The sequence below is a fragment of the Monopterus albus genome, unplaced genomic scaffold, assembly GCF_001952655.1.
Source record: "Monopterus albus unplaced genomic scaffold, M_albus_1.0 scaffold2.1, whole genome shotgun sequence".
Lineage (NCBI taxonomy): Eukaryota > Metazoa > Chordata > Actinopteri > Synbranchiformes > Synbranchidae > Monopterus > Monopterus albus.
Window position 1 is genome coordinate 3,641,768 of NW_018127882.1, and position 9,072 is coordinate 3,650,839.

General features: G+C 40.6%; 1 protein-coding gene across 1 annotated transcript in view; it reads left to right on the top strand.

The window, feature by feature from the left end:
- Positions 1-9,072, top strand: part of diaph2 (diaphanous-related formin 2) — a 369,240-nt gene that overhangs the window by 52,426 nt on the left and 307,742 nt on the right. The window lies entirely within an intron of this gene.

The window sequence follows — 9,072 nt, forward strand, 5'->3', positions numbered from 1 at the left end:
ATATATATATTTATTTTGATGTTTTACTACAAGATAGAGTGAAATGACTATACTACTAGGTGCCGTGTATTGTTAAAGGCTCTCTTTGATTTGAGAATAGTGTAGGATGAAATGAAGCCAACTTTATTTCTTCTTTATATGCTAGTATATTCCCTTTGACTGCCTAATGGTGTGAAGGCATATCAAAGGCCTCATCAAGGCAGTAGACTGAATGGTGCCTTTTATGGGGTGTTAAAGCTCTTTGCATCAAGAGCTATAGTTTAGCATGATCTAATGACTGGAATGATGCTCACCAAAAGTCATTGTAGCCTCTTAGAGAGACAACACTTCACATTAGTTACTCGAGTAAAAATGGTTGATTCATGCGGAAGACTGCTCTGATTGAGGCAAAGAGGAGTGTGTAGTGCATGTATGCATGTGTATACTTGATTGTACTGGGCAAGATTATCGCAAGGGTGAAGGTTTAATAGCTGTGCAGGAGTTGTGAATAAAACAGAGATCTGCTACTAATGTGCTTGTAAGTCTGGTGGGGTAAAGAAGCAGCGTTGCAACTTTGGCCTCTTCACTGTAAGAGTCAGATCCCATGTTTTCCCAACCTCAGATTGAAATTCCAGGAGGCAGTGAAGCCACATTCGGTCCTGGTATATTTATTTCTTCTTGTTATTGATCCCTCTATTAAATATGCACTCAAAAATATGCTTTACATCTAAACATTTCCCAAGGTGAAAATGAAATTTTTGCAAAAACTGCATTGTTACATTTATTGCCATCTCCTCTGAGGAGCATTTAAATACACAATAAGGTTTTAGTTGCTTATGCCTTTAGATACTGTTGATTGAGCCAGCACCGGTGGCTCCACATTAAAATGGAATTTATTTGAGCTTAGAGGAATGCTGCAGGCAAGAGTTCATTTCTTAATATTAAACTAAGCATATTGGTACAGAGGTTTATGGTAATCTGACCAGTATGTCTCTGAGGCATTGCAGAAAATTTTTAGTGCTTGTGGGTGAATATTAGATAGCTGGTTGTTTGTTATTAACTGGATTACTTTGCTGTATGATGGAGGAACAGTGGGTGGATTTGGAGGTGGAGCTGGGGGGTTTCTGCTAAAGTTGCTTTACATTTTGCCTCACAGACAAGGGTAATGACTATATCAAAGAGCTTTGGGCTGAGCTCTGCACCGGCATGTCAGAATCTTGACAGATCACTTAGGATATATTTTTCATATTCTTTAAAAACTTTGTGGTATTTCTGCTTCATTAGATACAGTACAAAAAGTGACAAATGTAGGAGAGGAAGAGGATGGCATCCGATGAAGGTTGCAAACAGCAGTGCAGGTGTAGTTCACACACCTTTTGGATTCAGCAGATTTAATTGGTTCCATTTTAGCTGTGATATATTATCAATAGACATTGAAGTGGAGACTTTGCTGTATGGCCACCAATGTTTTAAAGATTCAATAATCTGATGTGCTTACAGCAAACAAAGTCACTATTTTGAGTTTGAAGATTGTGAAAGGTCATCTCTCCGACTTAAAACTCTACTTGTAGCTATAACGTATTTAAAAATATGACAGTTATGCAGTACCTTGGATACCAACACATGGCAAGTGGCCTAATGACATAGTAGCCCGACTGCTGACTGTAAGATAAGCTAATTTAAAAGGTGAGCTGCCTTTTATGAGCAAAGCAGAGCCATACGTTTTCTTGTGCTCTTCCTCTGTTGTTATCCTAATTCTTCTTCATCTTAGATGCAAAACACATGCTTTGCTTTGTGTTTACAAATCAGCCTGGACACAGTGTCGCTGCCATAAATGCTTGTATGCTGGGTGATTTGACTGTGGTATGATTTCAGTGGTTCATGTTTGCACCTACTGTAGCACCACTGCAGCAGTGTTGTAGCAACACTGTCACCTCTGTAAAATGCCTTTTTACTGACCATGCAGAGTAGTGCACTGAGCATTGATATTTTTTTCCACAGATTCTTAGCTTTTTTTATTGTTAAAATGCTTGGAAATAGCGCATCCCTCTTCTCTCATTCCATTTTTGCCAACTCTCCCCTGCAAAGTGAAGAGGCAGATGCACAAAGAGAGTGTGTTTGTTGATAAGGGTCGAATATTTCATTCACACAAACATGGTTACACACGTGTAAGCCAAGCCACGACCTGTTTTATTTGTCCATCAGTGTTTTGATTCTGCCAGAAAAAATTCAGATTTAAAGAATTCCATTTTTATGGCTTTGTGTCTCGCTCCACACAGATTGAGTGATGGGGTCAGAAAGGAATACATAAATAATTGAAAAAGAAAGTTGTTTCTCCCTTCTAACCTTGTTTCACGAAGTCACATGTTGCACAGATATATTCTCTTGTCAGACTTGTATCAGAGAGGGAGGGAGGGAGGAACAGATCTTTTGGCAGTTTTGATGTGTAAGTGATGTACAGTTTTATCAGCAAGCAAATATACCTTGTTTATATAGAAGCCATGTTGAGCCTTTAGTCTCCCTCCCACCTCAGGCAGAATAAAAATGGAGGCTTTAATTGATTTAAGGGTTGTTCACTCCCACATGCATGAACTGATGCAAAATCAAGCAGTAATGGGAGGGGCAGTATAAGAGAAAAGTTATTGCAGAAGGGGCACAAATACTGAATCTTCCCAAGTGATACCTTGGTTACTATGGGAAGGAAACTGTGGGTGTGTGCGTGAGAGTGGTATGTTAGGGGGATGGGTTTTGATCTTGTATGTCATGAAAGGTTGCTGGGGAAGAGCAGTGTGGGCCATGTATAGATTTATTCCCATTCAGAGGACCATTATTGTTGACCTTGTCTTGCCTGGGAAAGCCAGAGTAAACAGAGGCCTAATAAATCAACTTTAACAAGCCCAATAGTCCTGGCTGGTGGAGCAGCCATGCAGCTCCGACATGCAGCGGTGGATTAATCCACAGTACTCCTCTCCACAGAGGATACCTGTAGAGTCTGATTTGGCTCATAGTTTGTATGCAGACGCAGAGGGACGTTTAATTGCTCCACTGAATGCGTCTAACCAGCCAGTGTGTTTGTGTTCACACGCAGGGCTGTGTTTGTATGAGATACAGAGCAGTCAAAAGAGAGGACACGTAATTTTTAGAAATTTTATTACATGCTTACCTGGTGTTGCGGTGCGGGAATTATTTGTTGAGCAGATTGACTTGACTGCCTGTTTGATTCCTCATCAATTTCATATCTCTTAAGGGACATCATCCAAAATTCATGCATTATACTACTACTGGATGCAATGTAAATGCGTTCAGAAAAATCCTAATATCCCCATGGCAAAGTAATCAAACTGCATACCAGTCACTATTGTGTTTGTGGAACCTCAGATGATTGTTTTATTGCAGCATTTTCCATTTTCTTTAGCAAATGATAGATAATAATTGAATCACAACATGGTGATTCAGTACAACCCCTAAACAAACACACACAAACAGAACAGTTTCAAAGCACACTGGCATTGATGCTACAAGTCTCTGGACTCTACTGGAGGGATGAACGCCATTCTTCCCAAAGATATTTCCTCACTTGGTGTTTTGATGGTGGTGGTGAGAAGCTGCCTAATATATCAGTCCAAAATCTCCCATAGGTGTTCAACTGGGCTGAGATCTGGTAACTGTGAAGGCCACAGCATATGATTCATATGATTTTCATACTCGTCAGACCATTCAGTGACACCTCTAGCCCTGTGGATGGGGACATTGTCATCCTGGAGGAGACCACTCATTTATTCAGGGTTTTCCTTTAGGTTGTCACCCGTCTGTATAAATATACATGCTGACACATTTTCCTAATGCAACCTCCCTCACCTCAAGTCTCCTGTTCTTTGCCTCAGGGATGTAAATGTGAATGAGTACTGAATATTAATTTTTGAGTCTGTGTGTATAAATGCAGAACTGGTACTGTCAGTCAATCAGTAAATCAGTCTGTCATTCTAGCTGATGTGGTTCAGGGAGAATCCCTGATGTCATGTACACATGCATTCAGAAATGTTCTTTGCAAGAAAGAGCACAAATATGAAAACAATTAATTTAATGAGGACATAATGGAGTTGAATGTTGTACATGTGACCAGCTGCCTAAGGATGACAGACTTTCTTACCTCAGTGCTTTTGTGTGGACACTTGCTTGCTTTGTTTATGCACTGGGTAAAATTGGCGCCTATGAACACACACATGGGTGTGTGTGTGTGCAAGTAAATGCAGGAGAGTTATTCTTCCAGTGTCATATTTTAGGCATGGTTGTGTTGTCCCAAACTGCTGCACAGTTGGTGAATATCAATGCAGTGTGGAGTAGTGACATGGACTGGAGCTGACATGTTGTCACACTGTGATGAAAAGCACTCTGAGATGATGTGGCGGGAGTGTTCCTCCTGTCCGCAGAGAGATGGCAAGCCGGCTGTGGCATTTGTGTATTCGTTTGTGCTTCCATGCCCCTCTAAGAGAGAGAGAGAGAGAGAGTGTGGTGTGCATGCATACTTGTTGGTTTTTCCTCGGTGCATTTTGATTGTGTGCACCTTTTGCTTGCCGTTGAGACCCGATATGCAAAGTGGGTGGCTTCTGTTAGGCTTCTGATGTGGAAATGGCAATGCTATATCTGAGCATGGGTGCCCTAAAAAAAAAAAAGTTGTGTTTTTAGAGACTACCTGGACAGTTAACTAACAAAGGCTGTTGAGTCAGTGCTGTCAAGTACAGTCATGTACTGTGTAAAAATAACTTGCTATATTTTTTATTTTTTTAAGTGTTACTGATGTTAGATGAAAGGTGTATTGATATACTAACTCTGCACTTTTTGGTGAGCTGTTCTTTGGGATCCTGTCAGAGTCTTGACTTTATCTTTGAGGTTTTGGTGAAACAGGAGTGTCTCGGTACCTAAAATGCATCACATCTGTAAGGTGATAAGTCTGCACTATTCCCTTTGGAACTTTGCAGCTCACAGGCTGCAGATACACTGGCTGATGCTGGCATATCGTGTACAATTTCAGAAATGCCAGTGCATAAGGTCTAGCATTTTGTGCCTCTCTGTTGGTCTCTTACCGGTGCTGCTAAAATTCAAAAGCGCTCATTTTTACTACTATTGTACTCGTAGGCCTCAACACCTCGGAGAGCAGACGTGAAGGGAAGAGTCTCTGTTCCATGGCTGTAGTTACAGTCCTGACAGGTCTGTACAAAACTCTAGAGGGGCCTCGGAGGCCTCTTGTGTCCTGTTTTGGGCAAAGGTTCAGCTCTCACCTGGGCTCGAGGTTGTTAAAAGCTTTGCTTAATGCATATGTCTTTGTCCCTGCGGACCTTTATAGATAAGAGACAGGCCCCACCTGGCTACTGCTTGAACTCTGTCAGTTAAATTATTGAAGAGAAGAGCATGAAGAACATGAGCACAGAACTTTCAGTTTACTTTAGCTCAGAACATACATGCAGACAGATGTCACATGCATGATTACATTTGTCAGAGGAGTGCTGATATAAGATTGAAGGAGAGGAAGTAGTCAAGATAACTGATAAAGAAAAGAATGAAGCACAGGAACATAATCTTATCATATACCATCTGTATGGTTTTAAAGAAGCTATTGAGAAAGGTGTTAGCCATAGTATTTGTTTTGAGAGATTTCTATTACGTATAACTGAGGATTGCAGGGTATGAGACAAGAAAAGCTCTCTGGATACCACCTTATTTATTCTCCTGGTGTATTTTACTTTGCTACTATGTTAAGTGCTTGTGTTTTAGTGTTTGGAAGAAATGGGTTCAATAAGGTTGGGGGAAGAGATGAGATTGAGTTTCTGTAGTAATTTTGTGAGTGTATGTATGATATATGTTTGAATGAATAGCCTACATTATACTTCGTGTTTATATAGAGGCATTTTGCGGTCCACCATGTTTGCCTGTGGTCCTGAGTCAGCTGTGTGTTACCGAATATTCAGTGGCATCGATCGGGGGGAGTCTGCTGTCCGAATCGTACCCCTTGTAGCCTCTGGTTCCAGTGCACCATGTCATTTCCACAGAGGATTTCTTTTTGATACAATAGTCTCATTGAAGTGCTCCTCTCCACATGTTCTCTCTATAGATAAATCTGCTATTCAGATCTCTATAATTGATTGTAATATGCAGAATTGATGCCTAGGGCTATAAAGAGAATTCTTGGAAACGTTTTTCACGGTTCTTTTGAAATTCAAAACAAGAAAGCACCACAATGCACTTTTTTCTTCTGCCCAGGCTCAGCATACAAGTGCAGTGCAGCAGTGCCCATTTGCATATCCTCTAGCTGATTCTGTGCAAAACAGCTTGGGTATTGTTACAGACGTAATTAGGAAGATGATCAAACAGGCTTTTTTGCAACGTTCGTTCCCTCAACCACTCTTATGCCTTTTGGAGTAACACTCATACCGTTGCCAAATTTCCACTTAAAAAATGTTTTTGCAAAGAGTGGTTGCTAATAAGGATTCCCATGCATGGCATTGGTGAATGTATGTGATGGGTTTAGGAGTATGCGCTGTTGTCAAGTTCAAGAAGAGAGTCTCAGAGCCAGAGAAGACAGACAGAGGGAAAGTTAGACAGACTGAGAGTGATACAGAGTGACGGGGAGTAGTCGGCTCATTTGAAATTCCAGTGTGATGGTAATAATAAAGGAACCTCAGCAGCCCCTTGTTGAATTATAGATCACACCATCATGATTGGATGAAGTTAGGCCATCGTAACACCAATTTAATAATTTACAGATTGCATTACTACGATAATTGCATGGGGAAGGTAAGCGTTTTTCCAGTGCACCCACATATGACGAAAGAGCTGTGTTTCATATTGTACAGTATGTTGAAAGGTCTTGACAAAATTGTCAATTTCATGAATTCTGAGTTCTTTAAAGCTGCAGATCTATACAGCCTTTTTAGTCCTTGAGAGTTTTGTGACTTCATATAAAGGCCGCAGTATTTTGAGTTGGCTCAAAGATGATTTAAGGTTTGTTCAGCAGCTCTGTTTTTGAGTGCTTTCCAGCAGAATTGGAGTGACAGAATGTACTTAGAGTGCACCCTATGCCCTCGCATTTCTCACTAACCTCTGTCCACGTTTTTACCATTTTCATGAGAATAGGCTTTGGGTCACTCATCAGTATCAGGCTCAGTGTCAGTCTGCAGAGATGTACTGTGAGCACATACACATTCATACACATGCATAATCATTTGCTTATTCCTGCCTCTTGCTCTTATTATGGCCACATTTGACTTTAACGTTTCTGTATTTAACCTTTTTTTTGTGCGGATGTGTTATTTCATGTCACAGTGCCCCTGTATATGGGCCATGTCACTGTGACTTTGCATGGCCATGCTTGAGCGCACTCTGTCTTCAGCATCTGTGTTTATGAACAAAGGATGTCTCGGCTTTTGGTCTGCTGAATATGTGGAGGGATTGTCTTTCTAGAGGAAGAAGTGTGGAGGAGCAGACTTCAAGAATATATAGCATCTTAGAGGACACTGAGGCTGGAAGTGATAGGACCACGGAACAACCTCATTAACTTCGCCCCATCTTTTTGGCAGTAGGTGGAAATCAAGTCAGGCAGCCACACATCCTCTAGTCAGCCACTTTTTTTCCCCACTTTACAGACTTTTTACTTTGCCCTAATGCAAGTTGACAGACAGTTAAGTATCCTCACTGCACATCTGAGTGTATATGCGAACTCCCACATACATATGCTGGCTTGGCTTGCCTGTAGATTTCTGAGGCAGGACTTCTCAGGTGATGGCAAAGTTACAGCTACAGCAGACAGATTGTCTCAGTGTTGCATCAGTTAGAAGGCGGTGGATTGATAGCAGGCATTTACCTGTTCTGTGTCATATTGTCATACAGTATGGTCTCTCTGCTCTCTTGTCATTTACTATACATCAAGTCTTTGTCTTAATAGTTTAAAATGTTAGCTGTATGTGACAGAAACACTTAAGATAATGAAGCTGTCATATTTAAACATTTAACTATCTAAAGTGAGATTTTTGTGAAGCTGTGAGGATTTTTTTTTTATCCCTGCGAGATAATACTGATGAGATTCCTGTTTCCTGCGGTTTTGGCTATTGTAATATGGTGGAATAGCATTCTGGAAATGGGAGAGTGCAGTAATTGCAAACCAGAACAAGATAAGTTGTAAATGCTGTCAACAGAATCTAGTGCATTTCTTTGTTTTGTGAACTTTGCAGTTAGATACAACAACAGCTACAGCTTTTAATGTAGCATCCACAACAATAGGGTTTTTAAACACATGGTTTTGTTCCTGTGACTGTCTGGTTTCTTAGATTTAAAGGACAGAGAGCCTGTATCAAAAATAATGAGTGATTTTTTTTGTGGATGACTACAAATAGGAAAAACAAAACCCAAAATAGTGTAATTGCCATGAAAGATGTAATTGGCCACCCAGGTTTAAAAGAACTAATGCAGGGCAACTGAAGCACAAATAAATAGATGCAGTTTTAGAGATGGTTCTATTTTGTTTCCTTCTTGGTGCAAAAGGAAGACTAATCTGAGAACGCAGTGTGTGACGATGAACACGCAAATAATGCATAATTAGGATCACATTAGGAAGATATTTGTTGTACTTTGAGGTATGCTCATTACGAAATTTTTACTCCCATCAATAACCTTTACATTTCCGGGTTGCAAACGAAAGCAGACATCTTTACTGCTCCTCTTGTCTGATCTACGATTTTTCACATCTTCTACACTTTCAAGTCTTGGAACAATTTCGACAACTACTAAAATGCCTCAAAGAGGGAAAAGAGCTAATAAATCAGAAGCGAATGAGGATATGGAGGCAGAAGAAGTGTATCACAGAGCGGCGCAAGTAATAGACATTGTGGATCAGCAGAAACAGATGTACATCGCGCTGATGAACCAACAGCAGGAAAACTTCAAAGGCTTTGTGCAACTAATTATGGAGACAAACAACAAGAGACTCGACGACATGACCAGAGAAATACAGGAGATAAAAACGAGTTTGCAGTTTACCCAGCGAGAGGTGGATGTGATTAAAGCTGCCATGGGTGAACAGAAAATACAAACCAAGGAGAC